This window comes from Ursus americanus, chromosome 32, assembly GCF_024610735.1.
Source record: "Ursus americanus isolate L20-20 chromosome 32, mUrsAme1.1.p, whole genome shotgun sequence".
NCBI classification, from domain to species: domain Eukaryota; kingdom Metazoa; phylum Chordata; class Mammalia; order Carnivora; family Ursidae; genus Ursus; species Ursus americanus.
In genome coordinates this window covers 23,220,485-23,239,922 of record NC_142158.1, presented here as the reverse complement: position 1 = coordinate 23,239,922, position 19,438 = coordinate 23,220,485, and the positions used below count along the sequence as shown (strand labels likewise).

The following is a 19,438-nucleotide window of genomic DNA, read 5'->3' as shown; positions in this document are numbered from 1 at the left end:
TTGCCTTCCCACATCACCACCCCTTATGTATCCTGGCTCCATCTTGGAGGTCTATAAATGGCCTGAATGTTTGGAAAGGGCAAAGTTGTAAGGCGCGACCAGCCACCATATCTGCTGGACAACTGATGGCTCTCCAGCTGGCTGCTGTTTATAGAAAGCCCTTGCCACAGAACAACCAGAGGAACAACCAGAGTGTTTGGTGGCTCTGTTGACTCAGATAGCTGCGGGATCATCCGCAGGCCGTACTGCAGCCCCCAGGAGTGCTCTGCTGCACCCAAGGGAGGAAGGTGGAGTCTCTCCTCTTGTATGGATGTGCTTGCTTCGTGTCCTGCCCTTGTCCTGACTCACACAGAGGCCCTGTCACATCCTGTCCCTCCTGTCACCCCACTTCCTAGCCAGTCTCTGGTGGCAAAGAAGTTGGCCTCTTCATGCATTCTATTTCCAAACTACTGTTTGCTGCAAATATTTCAGCGCTCTGATTTGGACACATAACACCAAGATTTGGGAATTGAGGATACTTTTATTTCAGGTTTTTGGAATTCACAGCTTTGACCATGTGTCATCTTGTTTCCTGCAATGCCCTGGCCTCGTTGTCCTGCTTTAATGCTGTGTGTACATGGGGAGTATGACCAAAAGAGTAAAAAAAAAAAAGAACACAAAAAAACCCCCAAGAATTACGAAAAAGACCCCATCAGAAATAACAACAACAAATATGGAGGACAAAACCACACTGATTAATATACCAAAATAGTATTTCACCACCCATAGAAGAAAATCCAGGAAACCAGCCCGGCTGTTAGTGGGATTCACCTGTGAGGAATGGAGGGGGATTGATAGTGAGGTGAAAGCAGACCACTTTCACTCTGAAAATTTCTTTTGGTTTCTTTAGATTATTTATAGACATATTTTGATGATATCTTTTGGGGGGCTCCTGGGTGGCTCGGTTGGTTAAGCGTCCAACTCTTGATTTCAGCTCAGGTCATGATCTCAGGGTGGTAGGATCGAGCCCCATGTCGGGTTCCAAGCTGGGTGTAGAGCCCACTTAACCTTCTCTCTTTCCCTCTGCCCCTCCCTGCTCTCATGCTCTCTCTCTCTCAAATAAAAAAAAAAAAAAAGGTTTCTTTTGTAATTAAAATTAATGATAAAACACAACAGTTTCCCATTCGTGCCACAGTGTTTGGATCTCGGGGCTGGTGTCAGGTGTATGGGTCCTGTGCTTCTCACCCCTTTGAACTTCTCCTCTTCTCACTGTTCTTACACCCAAATCCAGGCCACCCTCCTTCCCCTGGCCTACTCAAGACACCTCTCAGAGCTCACCTCCTCAGGAAGTCTTTCCGGATTTCTTTCACATTGTCTCCTCCAGCCTGGGCTGTCTTCAGTCTCCAAAGACCATCGTACTACAAGGATAGAAACTGTGTCTCATTCATGCCTAGGACTCCAGATCCTAGCACAATGCCGGACACGTGGGAGTGTTCAGTACAATGTTTATTTGAATTCTGTTCCTGCATCCAAGCCAGAGAATTGCTGTCCTGACATACTATAAATATGTGCAGATGCAAAAAAAAAAAAAAAAATTCTAACATCAACTGCACTTTCCCTGCAGACTCACAGTTCTTTTCTCTATATCTTCCATATCTCGTCTTTCACATCAATGGTTCTAACCTTCCTCACATTCCAAAGGCGAACTTCTAAATTTACCAGGAAGATTCAGACCCTCCCCTCTTCCCTCTAGTCCTAACCAATTATGAGTCGCCCTGTTGAGACTCATCCCCCACCTGTGCTTTTGGAAGCACCTCCTTCTACCTCCCCTTGAGCCTATGTTCAAGGAGTTCATTCATTACCACCAGTTTCTGTTATCTCGGACATAGTTGGGCATGACTTGGCAAACTGCAGCAAGATGACACATTCATTGGTTCGACCGTTACTGAGCACCTACTGTATGCCAAGTGCTATGCTGGATGTGAGGCTTCAGAGATAGATAAGAGGCTGTGTTTGTGCTTGTAGCGGTTAGAATCCCATCAGAAGAGAGATGGCACTTCGTATTGGGTCATTTGAGGAGAACGTAGACAGAGTTTAGAGAAGCCACGTGGGATAGAGTAGTCCCCTAAGGCTAGTAATAGTGGAAGTTACCATCCTTAGTCCTGAAAGGGGGGAGGATGGGAGGCATAGCTGCCGGACCATGGGAAATAAAGAAGTACCAGCAAGCTACGTAAAGGGGCTTCCCGACAGTGTGGCCTTTGGTCAAGGACACAGTCAGCTGATGGCAACCTGGCGAGGAGGGAGCTGGGGAATAAATACCTTGACTTCACTCTCCTTACCCTGCAGTGCCCTTTCCCAACCAATTGGAAGCCAGTGGAAGAGGAAGCCTGTTGATGCAGTCTATACATGGGCCTCCTGGAGCAGAGCAGGAAGGAGGAGGGTAGAGTGGACCTGGATGAGCAAATAAAAGGTATTCTGTGAGTCTTCAAGGAGATCAGTATCTAACAGAAATAAAAACAGGTGCTTATAATACAGCATGGGATGTGATGGAGTAACTGTATAGCATACACTGGTGTGATTACTATATGCCAGGCATTATTCTGCATGACCTAAAAAAAACCTCTACAATGTACAAAGTACTGGAGAAGGAAACTAGTCTGGAAAGATCAGATAAGATTTTTGGAGGAAGCAAAGTAGAAATGAGTCCTAGAGTATGGGTGTGAGATAATTGGGTGGGGCTTGGTTTAGGAAGGGGGCGAGAACAGAGCCACAGAGAAATAAAATAGTGTGATTGGAACCTCATGAAGTTCATTGTTGAGGTTGGGGAAGGGAGCATGAAGGCCATATTGAAGAGGGAACCAAGGGTTGGATGATGGAAGGCCCGCATAAATTTTATCCAGTGGATGATGGGCAGCTAATGGACAACTTTTTTTCATTGAGATATAATTGACACATAGCATTGTATTAGTTTCAGGGGTACAACATAATGATTTGATATTAATATATATTGTGAAGTGATTGCCATGTAAGTCTAGTTAACATCCATCACCATACAGCTACAAATTCTTTTTCTTATGATAGAGCTTTTATGATCTACTCTCTTAGTAACTTTCAAAAATGCAATGCAGTTACTATAGTCACCATGCTGTACACTACATCCCCATGACTTATTTATGTTACCATTGGCAATTTCTCTCTTTTGATCTGCTTCACCATCTGACTGCCCTCCCCCCTTTCTGGCAACCACCAATCTGTTCTCTGTATCAATAAGCTTGTTTTTTGTTTTTGTTTTTTGGACTACACCTATAAGTGAGATCGATGGTATTTATCTTTCTGTGTCTGACATTTCACTTACCATTATACCCTCTAGATCCATCCACGTTGTCACAAATGGCAACTTTTCCTTCTTTTTTATGGCTGAGTAATATTCCATTGTACGTAGATACCACATCTCCTTTACCCATTCACCCACTGATGGACACTTAGGTTGTTTCCATAGTGTTCCTGGAGGAGGGGCGGCAGATGGATGGTTTTCAACAAGACAGTGAAATGGTGATCTTGGCCATCAGGTGACTCTGAGACTGTGGAAAGCATGGATTTGAGGGAGGCAGGACCAGAGATGGGGAGATCGATGACAGAAGACCACAGTGATGGTGGAAGAGAGAGATGATGTGGCAGGAACCCAGGCTGGAAAAGGGGTGGTGCACATGAGGAACGCGGAGGAACCAAAGTGGCAAGTCTCAGGGATCGGACATGCAGGTTGGAGGGCAAGGAGTTATCAAAGTTGACACACAGGTGTCCAGCTTGGGTAATTGTCAGATGATGGTGAGTTCGGCAGCGCATTGCTTTATAAAGGGGAGAAGGAAGGGTTGCGTTGGGTCCGTGGGACATCCAAGTGAAATTGTTTAGCAAGTAATTGAAAGACAGAGAAAGAGTCTAAACTGCAGGAAGAGATTTGGGAATCAAGCAGGGACTGATGGCTGTGGGATCCAAAGGGACCTTTTTTCTAAAGGAATATAAGTTTCAAGAGGCTTGATACTTGGACACTTTTAACTCGCCCCTTCCTTCTTGCAACTCTACTGTCGTGGCTTCCGTGAACTTGTTTTCCCCTGGTCTTTCTTGTTTTGTCCCTCTGCTTCTTTCCTCCCATGATGTACCTCCACCTTCTGCCCTCTAAACATGCCCACACCTAAACTACTTAGAGACCTGTCGTGTTTCTAAATCACAGTAGCTCTTACTGACTTGTTCTAAATTCCATCTAAACACTCATGACTGCCTCAGGCGTGGCCGCAGAGGCTCCCAAGATGTGAGATCATTTCCCGCCTCAAGTCTACGTGCCTTGGGGAGGGCGTTTTAACTGTGCCAATATAACTTTCAGCCACTGTCCTCCATTCGAGGGCACTTGGACTCTCCCCTTTCTTCTCTTCACAATTAATACCCTTACATGCACCAGCAGCTGGGTGTGCCATAGATAAAGCACTAATGGTGATGATGACGGTGATCAATAAATATTTATAAGTAATAGATCATTGGAGGTAGGACCATAATCAAGTCCTACCCCTCCTATCCTCCCAAGTTTTCCATACATGCATACAGTAAAAATTTAGAGAAGTTGATCAAGGAGCAAATAAGACAGAGGGGGTGAAGTGGGAGGGAGAGTGTCACATTTGGGCCAAATGGTTTTGCTGCCTGCATGCTGCAGACGTTTCATGTTTCCCCCCGGCCAGGGGGGGCCTTTGCCCTTCTTTCCTATTCGTGATTTGGGAAGTTTGATACAATGGAGGTGCTTTCTTGAAGCTTTCAAAGCCCATCATCCTTCTCATGTGGGGATTACTTCAGGGCAACCAGCTCTAGCATACGAGACACTGAGTCCAGATAGAAAGCTTCTAAATCACTGGTTTGTAGGCCAGATGGCTCCTCTGGAAGCAATATTGGGGCTTATTATTGAGCTGACTGTTAATTGACGGAATATTATACTCCCCACCGTAAACTAGTGACTACCAGACAGATACCTCCCTTCAGGAATTCATTACAATACACGGCCTATTCTGCCTCCTGTTAATTTAATCTGCAATCCACCATGCGTCATGTTAGTATGCTCTGATAGAATATGGATGACTTCCACGCTTATGTAACTTCTGGTTGAGTCCTTTCTGCTCCAGCCATGCTTATTCGTGAGTCATAATTGTGTCTGTGTGAAAACGCTGCTGTAAGCCGTGTGCGCCTGTGTGGGTGTTTTATGTATGGGTGTAGTCTAGCCCGGGAAGCTAAACCTGTCGGTGAAGGGATTTTCACTTACGTGCGAGAACGATCTGAGCACTTAATAGAAATCAGATTAATTTCAACTGGTTATTTACATGTAAAGTAAGGTTTGTAAGCAAAAGAAAATGTAACCAGATGGCAGGCCCTTTGCTCCCCACCCCAGCTGCTCTCTGGGGGAGAGGCGTGGACAGCAAAAATCAAAGAATTCTTCTCCCAGGCTGGGAAGTTTGTGGTCAGTTCTCCTGTCTACCTGGTAAACAAAAGGGGCTTCTCCAGCCCTAGAAGAAGAGCAAAACGTTCTCTCTCTCTTTTTTTGAGCGAAAGCTAGCACGTAGTATAATAGGTAAGAGGATAGAGTCTGGACCCAGAGCCCTCGCTGGCTGTGTGTGCCCGGCGAAGTTCGTAAAATGGGATGATAATAGTGACTATCTCATAGGGCTGCTGTAAGGATTAAATAACTTGATACATTAAAAAAAACTTGGTACCTAGCCCAGTGGTACTCAAATCTCTGTCTTCTCTCTGAAGGGTTCGGCAAGGGTCCTCAGCCTGGAGCTGGGCCCCTGGCTTGAATCACACGAAGGAATATGGACCCAGACCTCCGGAGCTGGGCCTTAAGAGGATGGGTATCCTCTCACTGACTCTCTTCTCTTTGATCCCTTCTCTTGAAGGCCCTGATCACTGGATGGCTCGGTCTCGTCCTTGAGCCTCTGCTAAGGGCAAGTCTTTCTTTTACTGGAGTCAAGTGTTCACGCAGGCCGCGGTGTGTTTGGCTTTTGTTAGACTCTGTTCTTTCCACCCCCACACCACCCCCAGCCCCGCAGGCCCCGGTGCCTCTTTTCATCTTGCTCAAGTTCGGGCAGCTCTGTCAAACCCCCTGTTTGCTCTGATGGAGTGTGGGTGACTTCGTGACTGCCTTCCCACCTTATCTGAGACCAGTTTGTTTTCCCCAAAGTGCTATAATGGGCGAGCTTGGTGTTTCCTGTTTTTCTGTGCCCCGCGGGCATGGTAGGGGGGCTCAGCGGGCTGCTGTGCGCGCTCTTCAACAGAAACCCGGAGCTCTGGGTTTGTTTCTATTTCAGAGAGTTCATTCCACCTGGTGGATTCTATTTCCACGGGCTTCGGATGCCTCCTGCCATTACAGGGGCAGCCCTAAAGCTTTCCCACCCGTGCCATTCCCGTTGAATGTTTCACCCGATCGTCATTCCCTGCCATCAGGAAAGAGAGAGACCACCGCATGGATGGGCTGTTTGCTGATGGGAGGGTTGATGACAATGCTTAGCATTTTGTGACCTCAGAGAGAAGGAGCTGGGGTTGGGAGCCTTAACAACTTGCAGCCCCGGTAAGCTCCCAAGTCTTGTGTCCTTCTGAAGTACCTTTTTTGAGGTTGACGGCATGGGAGTGTGCTTCTCTCCTCCTTTGACTGCTGCTGGGGAATTTCTGGAGGACTCGCTTTTACTTTTTTTCCATTATTTCTTTAGGCATTAGCTATGAGGCAGCTTCATTGCTCCAGTCGTCCAGAAGTTCTATTTTTCCCTTTAAATAGGAATGAGACCTATTGCATATGCAGTAGAAACCCTGACCTCATCAGTCTATACCCTATTTGCCTCTTTCCTGGCCTGGCTTCTTTCTTTACGGGGCTCCACACACAAGCCAGCCACACTTCGGCATGAGCCATCTGGTCAAACGGCTCCGTGCGTTATCTCCAGCTTTCAGATCTGTTCCCGGTGACCAGGGTCGTGGTGGAACAGAGAATCATTTCAAGTGTGCCCTACAAACAGATTTGCTATAACCAGCCACAGCAGTTAGCCTCCCTCAAGAGCATTGAGGTAGTAGAGAGATGACACCATGGGCTTTAGAGAAACACAGCTTCGGTTCAACTTCCGTCTCCAGCACTTAGTAGCTAGCCGTGCAAACTTCAACAAGTCACTTCATTTCCTGGGCATCAATTTCCTCATCTGTAAAATGGGATGATAGCAATTCATCATACCTGCCTATTAGAGTTCTGTGAAGCTTAAATGAGTGATTACGGGTGATGTGTTTAAAATAGTGCCTAGCTCTGGCGCCTGGCTGGCTCGGTCAGGAGAGCATGCGACTCTTGATCTCGGGGTCATGAGTTCAAGCCCCACATTGAGCAAAGAGCTTACTTCAAAAAAAAAAAAAAAGGAAGGAAAGAAAGAAAGAAAGAAAATGGAGCGCTTGGCTGGCTCAGTGGAAAGAGCATGTGACTTTCCTCTCATGAGTTTGAGCCCCACATTGGGTGTAGAGATTACTTAAATAAATAAATAAGATAAAAATAAAATAACCTAGTTCCTAGCTCATTTGGGATGTAGTAGCTACAATCTCCTTTTCTATTCCGTTGTTGTTGACGGTCTGACCTAGCTGTTTCCGGCAAGTCCTGGTCTTCGTTGACCAAGAGGAGCAAACAAACTTTTATTGAGGAAGAGTGATGTCGAAATAGAACAGCTCTGCTGATAAAGATAGGCGTAGGAAGGGGAAGAGACGGAATAAAAGTGGGAATTACAAAGTGGGTGATGGGCACTCGGGTGTTTTGTTCATATACTATTTTCTCATTTCTGTCCATATTCATTGTCCATAGTAAAAACCTGCAAACAAAACGAGAGGTGCACTCGGAGCTGTACCAGTGTGGATGAAGTGCAGCGAGCTGGGCGCTCTCCTAGGATCTGGGTGGGAAGCCAGATTGCTACAAGCCGCCCGGAAAACAGGGACAGGATATATTAAGAACCCTAGAAATGTTTGTTCTAGTTACTATTGCTGCATGAAAAATTACCCGGAAATTAGAGTTGAAATTTTTTTATTTTTATTGTTTTATTTTTAGGTTTTATCTTATTTTTATCATTAAAAATATTTTTATTTTGATTATTTTATTTTTATTATTAAAATTTTTATTTTATTATTTTATTACTTTATTTTTATTTTATTATTTTATTTTATTTTCTATTATTTTATTTTTATTATTTTATTTTATTATCTTATTTTTTATTATTAAAATTCTTTATTATTAAAAAAAAAAGGCAAGAACAAAAACAAAAACCTGTATCATTTTATGAAGTTCATAGATTCTGTGCATCAGGATTTCAAACAGTAGGGATGGACAGTCTGTTCCATGGCATGTGGGGCCTCAGTGGGTAAGACCTAAAGGCCGGCGGGTGAGGGTGACTCAGCAGCTTGAGCTGGAATCTTCTGAAGGTATGTTTACTCACAAGTTTGGTGCCTAGACTGGTGTAAGCCAAAGAGTAGTGCCTTGCGGGACCCCCGTGTGGGTTGGCCTCCTCTTGGCACGGGGGCCTTGTGGTTGTCTGCATGGTTATGTGGTGGCTTAGGGCTCCAAAGGTGAGTGCTCCGGCCATCAAAGTTCAGAGGTCGCACAGCCTCACTTCTGCTCAGTCTGTTGGTTCAAGTTGTCATGAGCCTGCCCAGACCCAAGGAGAGGGAAATAGACTCCAGCTCTCTCTGGCAGGGGTGCCAGAGATTTGGGGGTACCGTTTCAAAACTGCCTCTATGTTTATGTCTTCTGATCCAGTGATTTCACTTCAAGGAATTTATCTTAATGAAATAATTCAAGGGGCGCCTGGGTGGCTCAGTCATTAAGCATCCGCCTTTGGCTCAGGGTGTGATCCCAGAGTCCTGGGATCGAGCCCCACATCAGGCTCCTCCGCTGGGAGCCTGCTTGTTCCTCTCCCACTCCCCCTGCCTGTGTTCCCTCTCTCACTGGCTGTCTCTCTCTCTCTCTCTGTCAAATACATAAATAAAATATTTAAAAAAAAAATAATTCAAAATGTGAATAAAGTTTTGAGTGTAAATATATACACATACACATATATATTTCAGTATAATTTATAATAGTGAAATATTAGAAACAAACCTAATGACTCACAATAGAAAAAGAATAAATAAATGTTGGCAAACCACAAAGATCACATAAAACCTTTAAATAGTGATAGTTATAGGGGAGGTGTCCATATTTTAATTTAAAACGATGAATGTAGGATTCATTCTGTATACAACATTTAATCTAAAATGTTTTTAAAAATCTAAATTGCTAAAAATTGCATAGACAAAGGCAAGAGGGAAACATATTAAATATTAACGATAACTATCTCCCAGCAGTAAGATTACGGGCACTGTAAATTTTTTTCTTTATCATTTTCTGCTTTTCCAAAAATTTCTGCAATTTGCATGTATTGCTTTTGTAATTACAAAAAGAAATTCTAATTTATTGGATGCATTAAAAAATAATAGTGACTCTTAACCATGATGCATGTTATATTAAACGGAAAAAACACTTGCGGACTTGATTAAATCTTGCCTTATATCACCAAGCATACACCCGCTGGGACCCAAAAGGGGGAGGGATGTACTGAATAGTAGCAGTATTGGCAGCATTTTTCTGAGTCCAGCTTAGCCCCATCTAGGCCTCTTCCCTCACCCTGTCCCCTCCATTTTTGGGACTGAGAGAAGTTCTCCTCTCTGCTCAGAGTAGCTAAGATCTGACAAGAGAGTGTGTGTTAGACACAGGACATTTGCACCTTCCCTATCTGTTCAGTGAGCAGATGACAGGACCAGGAAGCAAAACCCCATCCCCCATCCCCAGCTAGGAGTTTTCCTCTGCAATGAACTCTGGTTCTTCAGTAAGTCTGGCTTTTTTTCTAGGACACATCCTCCTTTCTACCCCACATGCAGAAGTCCTTCTATGCCCAGATCCTGCTACCCCTTTCCCTGGGCCTCAGGAAGTCCTGTGCTCTCCCGAGCACCTGCTCGGCATCCCTCTCCAAGGGCTGCAAACTGTCTGCCCTAGAGTACCATCACCTCTTTTCATTCCCGCCATGCCTGTTACACTTGCCAGCGAGCTGATGAGATTGGTTGTTAAGTGAACATTTGTATCTAGGCTCATCAGAGGACATCTCTGGAACCCGTCTGCCTGAAATCTGTTGCTTCCAATAACGCTCAGTCGGCTACATTTGCTCCCATCTCAGCCTCCACCCAGATGACTGTACTTGGTTCCAGCAGTACCCAGTGGCTCAGGTGAACCTCCCGTGATGACCAATGCCATCTTTCTTTCCCCAAGGCTACAGCCCCTTGGGACCCATCAATAAATGTAACAGATGGATAGACCTGAGTCCCCCCACGCAGTGTAGCCCCAGATGTAGTTTTCCCATAATCTTCATAATATATTACTTGTTTAAAAAGATCTCCAACATTTAATCAGTTAATACATTCAGTAGACAACACTTGAACTATACTGGCTCCAAAGCGATGTATTAGCATGGGTATTATCTTTATCATAGTCTCCTGGGTGGACTCACTGGTAATAGGGCTCTCATTTTAATATTAAATTCCTCAGGATAGTTTTAAAAACAGTTTAAGTAATCAAAATTACTCATATTTTGTTTTAGATCACCTAGAATTAATACCACTGGGCATTTTAGCATAACACGAAATTGTCTTCTGTGTGTTACCGGAACCAGCTGTCGGTGTCCTTACTTTCTGGTTTGTTTGATATTATATGAACAGAGGATTAGGGAGAGAGAGACGAAATATAGTTTAGGATAGAAAAGGAAATGGTTTATGATGCAAACTCTGACTAATATGGTTAAATCACTTGATCCTCTTAAAGGCTTTGCAAATCGGGAAGGATTTTATTCTCTATTCCAACCCAATTTCGACTACGAGTTGTTTATACACTCAAACAAACAAAGTGTCATCTTTGGTACTTGTCACTCACAAATATTTTAGTTCTTCTGAAGACATGGTAAGATGCACGGCAGGATTCATGCTTTGGTGATAGTTTGACCATGAGACTTACATTGGCTGATGACCTGTGAGTAGAAGTAACAAGATGTATCGCTTCTGGGTGAGGCTTCGGAAAGTGGGGTGTACTTTGCCACCTTTTATGCCCCTGCTGGGTTGAAATGGAGCTTTTATCACCCTGGTTCCCAAGTGTCTGGATGAGCTGAGTCTCCCCAACCTGCATTAGACGTGTAGTGGGATGGAGAAATGTACTTAGGAAGCCACTGAGCTTTCAGAATTGTCTGTTATTGGAGCATAACTGAATCCACCATGACTGGTAATATAGGTAGCGAACTAGCTGATGGGTAGGTGTGTATGTATGTAGACAGATATACAGAGAGATAAAAATTTAGATATTCTGGTAGGAGTTGTTCATGGGTAGGAAAGAAGGTCTAGAAATTATGACTCCAAAATTCCTACTCTAACATTGACTAATTAGTCTGCTGGTCACTATCTTTGTTTACAATTCCTTTGAATCTCCTTACTCTGAGTTAAAATTATATTTCAATCCTGTCGCTATTTATTTAGAGTTTTTACAAGGTATTTTCAGTGGGGGGGGGGGAGGCAAATTGCAATGCAGGATATGCAGTATGGCTCAGTTTTTGCCAAGAAAAAAAATATATCTGATTAGAGAGATGTCTGGAAGGCTATATACAAAAATATAAACTGTAGGGGGAATACAGGTGATTTTCATTTTCTTTGTGTATGTTTTCTACTTAAAAAATATAAGCACCTGTCATGAGCGTCTATTACTTTTTTGTTCTAATCAGTGTCCGTTACTTTGGAAAAATACCCTGCCTTTGGTCCATGTGATTCTGGATGTCCTGAGAGCTAAGAATTCTCCCTTCCCACCTCCCTGCCTCCCTGCCCCACCCGGCATGAAGGTGAATACATATCATCTTGACTTGGCCAGTCACATGCTTTCCTGGAAACTGAATGTCTGTACATACACATTGGATGGTTTGGGGAGTTGTATCATCTGGTGGGAATGTCAAAAAAAGAACCTTGGGAACTTCTCTGGTTTCTTCTTTCTTGAGGTTTTAGGAGTTACTTTAATTTTAGGGTTATGCAGTTTCTTCGGTTCATCTTGTGTTGTTTTTTTTTTTTTAATTTTATTTCAAGTAATTTCTATGCCCAACGTAGGGCTCGAACACATGACTCCAAGATCAAGAGTCATATACTCTACCTACTGAGGCAGCCAGGTGCTCCTGTTCATTTCATCTTTGGTTTCATCTCTGGTCTGCATTGATTTGGGGGGTTTGCAATGAAACTATTTTTACTAACAAAACATGTATTACTTGTTTGGTTTAAAAGATTAACAAGATACAACATAAAGAATAAATTGGTTTTGTCCTCTTGCCCATGAAGTGTTAAGTCACAGAAAGTTTTTGGGCTTTTTATTCTTGCTTCTTTCAAGCCGGCAGTGATTATTAGCATTTCATTTAAGAATGAACAAGACATTTATAATCAGCTAGCGCTGGGTGTATGTGTGTGCATGCTTGTGTGTGTGTGGTGTTACATGATAACTGGAACTTAAGCTGAACTTATGTGAACTCAGACACACTGGGAATGTGTGAGTCAAGGTCATACAGGCATGGGTGTGCGATGGTGAGAATGGTGGGTCAATATCCTTCCATTCTAGCTAGCCACCCACTGTTTCATCCACACCTGCTAGTTATATTATATGAACATATTATTTCTGGCTCCTTTCATGTAGTGACTTGGACCGCCCCAAGCAATGGGCCACCCTTCCTAGCAATTTGGTCCTATGCTCTCTAGTACTTTTTATATAAAAGCTCTTCCAGGGATAGTATGTCCTCTCTCATTCCCCATTCACTAAATATTTGTTGAGCAATTGCCGTGTGCCAAGAGATATACTATTTGCTAGGGATCTAAAGTAAGACAAAACTTTGTCTTAAGCCTCCAGCTTCATAAGGACCATGGGAAACATAACTAGACTCCTTAGGAAGCCAACCAGGATAACTCTGGAGACTCCCCAAACCTGAAGTCCGCTCCACACCCCCACTTCCAGCAGTCTGGTAGTCATTCATGGTTCCAAAATTTCTGGTTCTCCTCCTTTAGAGCTCACGGTACCATTGCATTTCCCTCCGTCTTGAAGTTAAGAGCAGCCATGCGACTTGCTTTGACCAATAAGATGTGAATGGAGGTAACCTGTGTCACTTCTGAGAAAAAGCCTTGATGAGCAAGTACATGGTTTTCTGTCAGTGACTGGCCATGTTCCACACAGTAGGGCTCTATTAGCCTGAGTTCCATGATAAGGGTGACTTGGAATAGAGCCCCCGACACGGACCCAAGATAAACGATTAAGTAAACATGAAAAACCTTTGTTGTTTTAAGCCACTGACTTTGAGAGTGTTTATTACCTCAGCAGAACCTAGCCTTTCCTGACAGAGACAGTGGACATCTCCCAGACCTGGCACGAGGTTTTGTGGCCCTGAGGCAGGCTATCTAGTCTGCGTTGGGACTGGGGGTCCCAGGTGACCTGCAGCACTAAATGAACGAAGGTGATACTGGAATTAGTCCAGCTGGAATTCCCAGAGGCAACGGTCCTTTCAAGTTGAGTAATTCCCCCTTTGCTTCAAAGGGGCCACCTCCCTGTGCCATCAGTCTTTGAAATAGTAAAACCCAAGGGCAGACCTACTTGGCAAAAGTAGGTCCATACCTGGTGAAAAAAAAGGGACCACCCCTGAGAATCAGGATTAAGACTGTCTGTAACAAAACAGACCTGAGGAAGGTGGGCAAGCTGGCGTGCCCCGCTGAGCGTCTGTAATCTTGAAATCTGGGCTTCCCGCTTCCCTCTGCATTTAGAAGCAGTGGCTGAAGCCACTTCTGAGATGTATTTCGACAGAAAAAAAAATGGTGCGGACATCACCAGACATTAAGAAAATGCAACATAAAATAGCACAATGATCATTTTCTTCTGTTATTAATTTGGCGAGATATTTTAAAGGCCCTGTGCTGGCAAGAGTGATGTCAATTGCTACAGTCTTTCTGCAGATTGATAAGGTAGCAGATATCAAAAGCTTTAAAAATAATAAAATAATAATAATAAAAGAAAAAGCCTTAAAAACATGTATGCTCATTAATCCCTTCTTGCGTGGTAATAGAATTTTTAGCTGAGCTACTCAGAATCAAGATGATATTCCCAGCTTCCCCTGCAACTGAGAATGAGCATATGAGTAAGTTCTGGCTAATGGGATGACAGCAGGAGGGATGTGGTGACCTCCACGTTGAGCTATGAAAGGCCAGAAGTGAGGTCTCTTGTTTCCCCCCCTTTTCTTTGTCCTGCTGTCTGGAATCCAGATCGCTTGGACAAGAGCATCATCTAGGGATTCCAAAGTCGCAAGGTAGAAAGAGCCTGGGTCCTCGATATCATGGAGAAAAAAACCCACCATCCCAGCTCTGACATTATCCCAGATACAAATACACATACATCAATTAAGTCCCAGCATGTCACACGTGTGGCCAAAAATATCCTAACTAATGCAGCAGAATCCGTACTTTTGGAGATTTATCCTAAGTCAATAATTGAGGATACGTGTAAAGATTTAAGCAACAGTGAAATTTATCACAGACCTTATGTGAAAGTTGCAAATAAGCTACTAGTGGCTTGGTTAAAGAAATGATACTTTATTTATAATAATTTATTATAGTTTACAATGGAATACTAGGATGCCATTCAAAATTATTACATATAAGAATATTTATTGATGTAGAAAAACATCTATTTTTTTTTTTACCTGCACAGGTAGGATGAGGAAATGATTGCCCGTGTAAATAATCTCAGCTTTTCCCTCTCTCCACCTGCAAAGAATTCTAACTGAGCCCCGCAGGTTTCTCTCTCTCTCTCCTTCTTGGTGGAAGGACGTGTCTTGCCAGATGAGATTTCTCAGGCTTCTGTCTTGAGAACTGAGAGGAAAGAAAAAGGGGGAGAAAGATATGAGGCACGTTGGTTAGGGCTAGGAGGATATTTTCCAAAGGGTTTTGAGAAAGGAGAGGTGAGCTGTTGCATGTGGGACAGTGGGTGGGAGAAGAAAAAGAGGATTTTGAAAAGTATGTCTGTGGACCATATGCCTCTTCAAGGTATTTGCGCTGAAATTATTTCAAGCTGCTATGAAATGCAGGCATTGAACCCTGGGATCTCTCTATCATGGGCATAGAAATGGGTCCTGAAGATATATACCAAACGCCCAGGGTTTTAAATTTTTGGCTTTTGTTTTTTAACCAGCTTTTCCTCTGGGTGAGTAAAATCCACCTTCTGCTTTTCAGTTTTCTGCTAGTACTTCTCCATTTGTAATTAAAAACAAATGCTTAGATTTACTTTTTTTAAGTGGTTGCTGAGCCTTGCTCATAGAAGCGGAAACACAAATTCATCCTGTCCTTTTTCTTTAGCACAGGGAGAGGTGAGGGGAGAGGAGGAGGTAAGTTCCCACCTTCCCTGTCTCCATCTCTCAGCAACACACACTCCTATCTGCTGGAATTGACCACATGCCTTCCCCCGCAGGCCCTGGGCTGGTTAGAGTTGGGTTGGGGGGGCATGTCCACAGTTCCCTAACCACCCGGTGGTGGAGAGGATGAGGGAGTTTGGTAGGAGTCCACTGCTTTGTTTCTGGGATGATGGGACCATGAACACCGTCCCGGGTATCTACGTAGACCCTCTCGCTACCTCACCAAATCCTCCCCCTACCCAACAGACTTTCTGCTCCAATTCCTGGTTTTTATTTTTGGCAGGACTCAAACTCAGCCTGTTGGAAATCTGGTCACCATGACTCTTTCTAGAAAAGGAATAAACTCAGCCTCTGGAATTCTTGATCTATAGCCGTGACACATATCTGATGGCTTGAAAATGATGGCTTCACAGAACATTCTGGTGCCCCTTTGCCCAACTTCAGGGAATACCTATGAGAGGCAATGGGGGAGGTCCCAGGTTCTGGTCATCTCAACGGAGAAAGGAAAGAGAGAATGGTGTTTTGTTAGTCCACGTCAGTGAGAGTTGATTAAATCCCTTGCTTGACTATTTTTAGCTACCCATGTCCCCAGTGAGACATTCTGAAGTCTTCTGGGCAGCTAGAAAGATAGAATATAAAGACTATGGCAGGAACACTTGTGCACTGTTGGTGGGAATGCAAATTGGTACAGCCACTGTGGAAAACAGTATGGAAGTTCCCCCAAAAATTAAAAATAGAAATATTATATGCACTACTGGGTATTTACCCAAAGAAAACAAAAACACTAATTCAAAAAGATATACGCACCCCTATGTTTATTGCTGCATTATTTGCATTTGCCAAGGTATGGAAGCAGCCCAGGTGTCCATCGATAGATGAATGGATAAAGACGTGATACATACATATCACACGTGTACAATGGAATCTAAAAAAGCCACAGAAAAGAACAAGATCTTGTCATTCATGACAACATGGATGGACCTAGAGGGTATTACGCTAAGTGAAATAAGTCAGGCAGAGAAAGACAAATGCCTTATGATTGCTCTTACATGTGAGATATAAAACACAAATGAGTAAGCAAATAGCAGAATTAGACCCATAAATACAGAGAACAAACTGACAGTTGCCAGAGGGGAGCTAGGTGGGGACTGGGCAACATGGGTGAAGGGGACTGGGAGTTGCAGACTTCCAGTGATGGGATGAGTAAGTCACAGAAACGGAAGGCAGAGCACAGAGAATAGAATCAATATTGTAACAGCATCGCATGGTGACAGATGCTAGCTACCCTCGTCGTGAGCGTAGCCTGACACATAGAGTTGTTGAATCACTATGTTGTGCACCTGAAACGAATGCTACATTGTGTGTCAACTGTACTCAGATTAAAAATTTAAAAAGAGGGTGGCAACCAAGGTTATTCCATCTATAGAGGATCTCCTTTAACTGGCTGCATTTTTTAGAGACTTCCTACCAAGGCTTCGTTCCATGAAGGGTGTCCCAGAGATTGACCCAGAGCTTACTCTATGGGTGCAATTGTAGTTCTGGGGGAGACGGAAGGATGAACGAGAGAATCCGTAATTACCGTGGAAGGAATATTCCAGCAGGTCATATGGAAAGTATTAGTCAGCGGTGGGCCACGAACCTGCCCAGGCATCCGGGTGACATGTGGTCTGGGTCCTGAGTCACCGACTGCCAGCTCTGCTCATGCACTTAAGTGTCAGGGCGCAGGGGCTGGGGAGAGGACCCACAGACCCTAACAGCACGGTTTTATTTTATTTTTTCTATGAGATTAACATTTATTTATTTATTTATTTTAATTTTTTTTTATTATATTATGTTAGTCACCATGCAGTACATCCCCGGTTTCCGATGTAAGGCTCGATGATTCATCAGTTGCGTATAACACCCAGTGCACCATGCAATATGTGCCCTCCTTACTACCCATCACCAGCCTATCCCATTCCCCCACCCCCCTCCTCTCTGAAGCCCTCAGTTTGTTTCTCAGAGTCCATAGTCTCCCATGCTTCATTCCCCCTTCTGATTACTCCCCCTTTCTTTATCCCTTTCTTCCCCTACCGATCTTCCTAGTTCTTATGTTCCATATGGGAGAAACCATGTGATAATTGTCTTTCTCTGCTTGACTTATTTCCCTTAGCATTATCTCCTCCAGTCCATCCATGTTGCAGCAAATGTTGAGAACTCGTTCTTTCTGATAGCTGAGTAATATTCCATTGTATATATGGACCACAACTTCTTAATCCAGTCATCTGTTGAAGGGCATCTCGGTTCCTTCCACGCTTTGGCTGTTGTGGACAATGTAACAGCACAGTTTTAATGAGGATCTGTAGGAGTCTCTCTGGGTTTGCAGTCATTCCACAGGGCTGGAAAATTCTCCAGACAGAGAAAGCCCCTATCTTGATGGCCCTCTGAAGATGGGTCCCTGTTATGACAACACGTGCCATGTCACTTAAAAAACAGAACAGAATGCCCTTGAAGATCCATGGGTAATAAAAGTGCAGGTTGTTTCTTGGCCCTGCACATGAATGGGTAATGCGAGCAGAATGCTTTTTTAAGCAGGACTGTCTGTATTATTTGCAGGAATCAGTGCAAAATAAAAATGAGGCCCCTTGTTGAAAAATCATTAAGAATTTCAGGACAGAAACAGGAGAGCATTCAATCAAACACGGAGTCCTTCTAAGCACGAGGCCACTCTCTAAGTGGTACGGCCATGAAGCCTGCTCTGTTTTAAAAATTCCCAAGAGAGTCTTCGAGATTGGCTGAAGACGGAGAGGGCCAAAGTGGGTTGAGCTGTAACAATAATTGCTGAGGTCGTTCTCTCTCCTGCTTTCATCTCTGTGGGTTTACTAGGTATTTCCTCATGGACCGTAACATTTGCCCAAAGGCAAATTCGCCCCCCAGCTACCAATTCATTTCCCTCATTTTCTTCACAGCCAAACTTCTCAGAAGACCAGACTATAGTTACTATTTCTACTTTTATTCCGATTAGACAGTTGGTGATGGTTAAAAACCAAATTTTATCCTCCACCAATCTACCAAATCTTACCAGTAGGGCTTGCGTGTGTGAGGTAGGGGTGCTTCTCACCACAAGTGACAGATAACCTGGCATTCAGCGTAGAGACCAACAGGAGTGTATTAATTTTTCTCACATTCCAGGACGTCTGGAGATAGACAGTTGCAGATGTTGGTTTAACAGACCGACCACGTCAAGATCAACATCGCGCTTTCGCCACACGCTTGTAAGGTTTCCCTCACTCCCGCCCTGCTCAGCTAGACCCAAGGCTGGAAGCAGAGAGAAGGAGTAACGCCAGCCATATCCTCAGTCCAGATGTAGACCAAACCGCCCGAAAACTAAGTGGCCTCAAAACAACCATTTTGTTATGCTCACAGATTCCGTGGCCTGGGAGTTTGTACAGAGCACGGTGGGGAGAGGTCGTCCTACTCTACCATGTCTGGGGGCTCAGCTGGGAAGACTTACAGTCTCGATTCAATCATGGGGCTGCAATCGCTGAGACATGTCCTTGCTCCCCAGCTTCGTAGTGGGTGCTGCCGGCTGGAACCTCCACCGTGCCGTCATCCGGCACATCTAGACCCAGTCTCCCCACGGGGTTTCCTGGCATAGGCTGGTTTGGGCTTCCACACAGCACGGCCACTGGCTTCCAGAAGCAACTACACCAAAGGAAGAGGTGGACACGCCTGGCATTTTTATGAGCTAGCCTCACACGTCACAGTGTCACCTTCACTGCACTCTGTTGGCTCTGTCTAAAAAGCACCTCACTCCGGGATCAAGGGAAGAGGACACGGACTCTACTTCTTCCTGGGAGGAGTTCTACAATCACATCATTAGAAGAGCACCGCTGGTGGGAGATACTTTTGTGGCCATCACTGAAAAATACAATCAACCC

The 19,438-nt window shown here is 44.1% G+C and overlaps 1 protein-coding gene across 1 annotated transcript in view; it reads left to right on the top strand.

Annotated features, from left to right (window-relative positions):
- Nucleotides 1-19,438, top strand: part of LOC123791042 (uncharacterized) — a 44,322-nt gene that overhangs the window by 21,446 nt on the left and 3,438 nt on the right.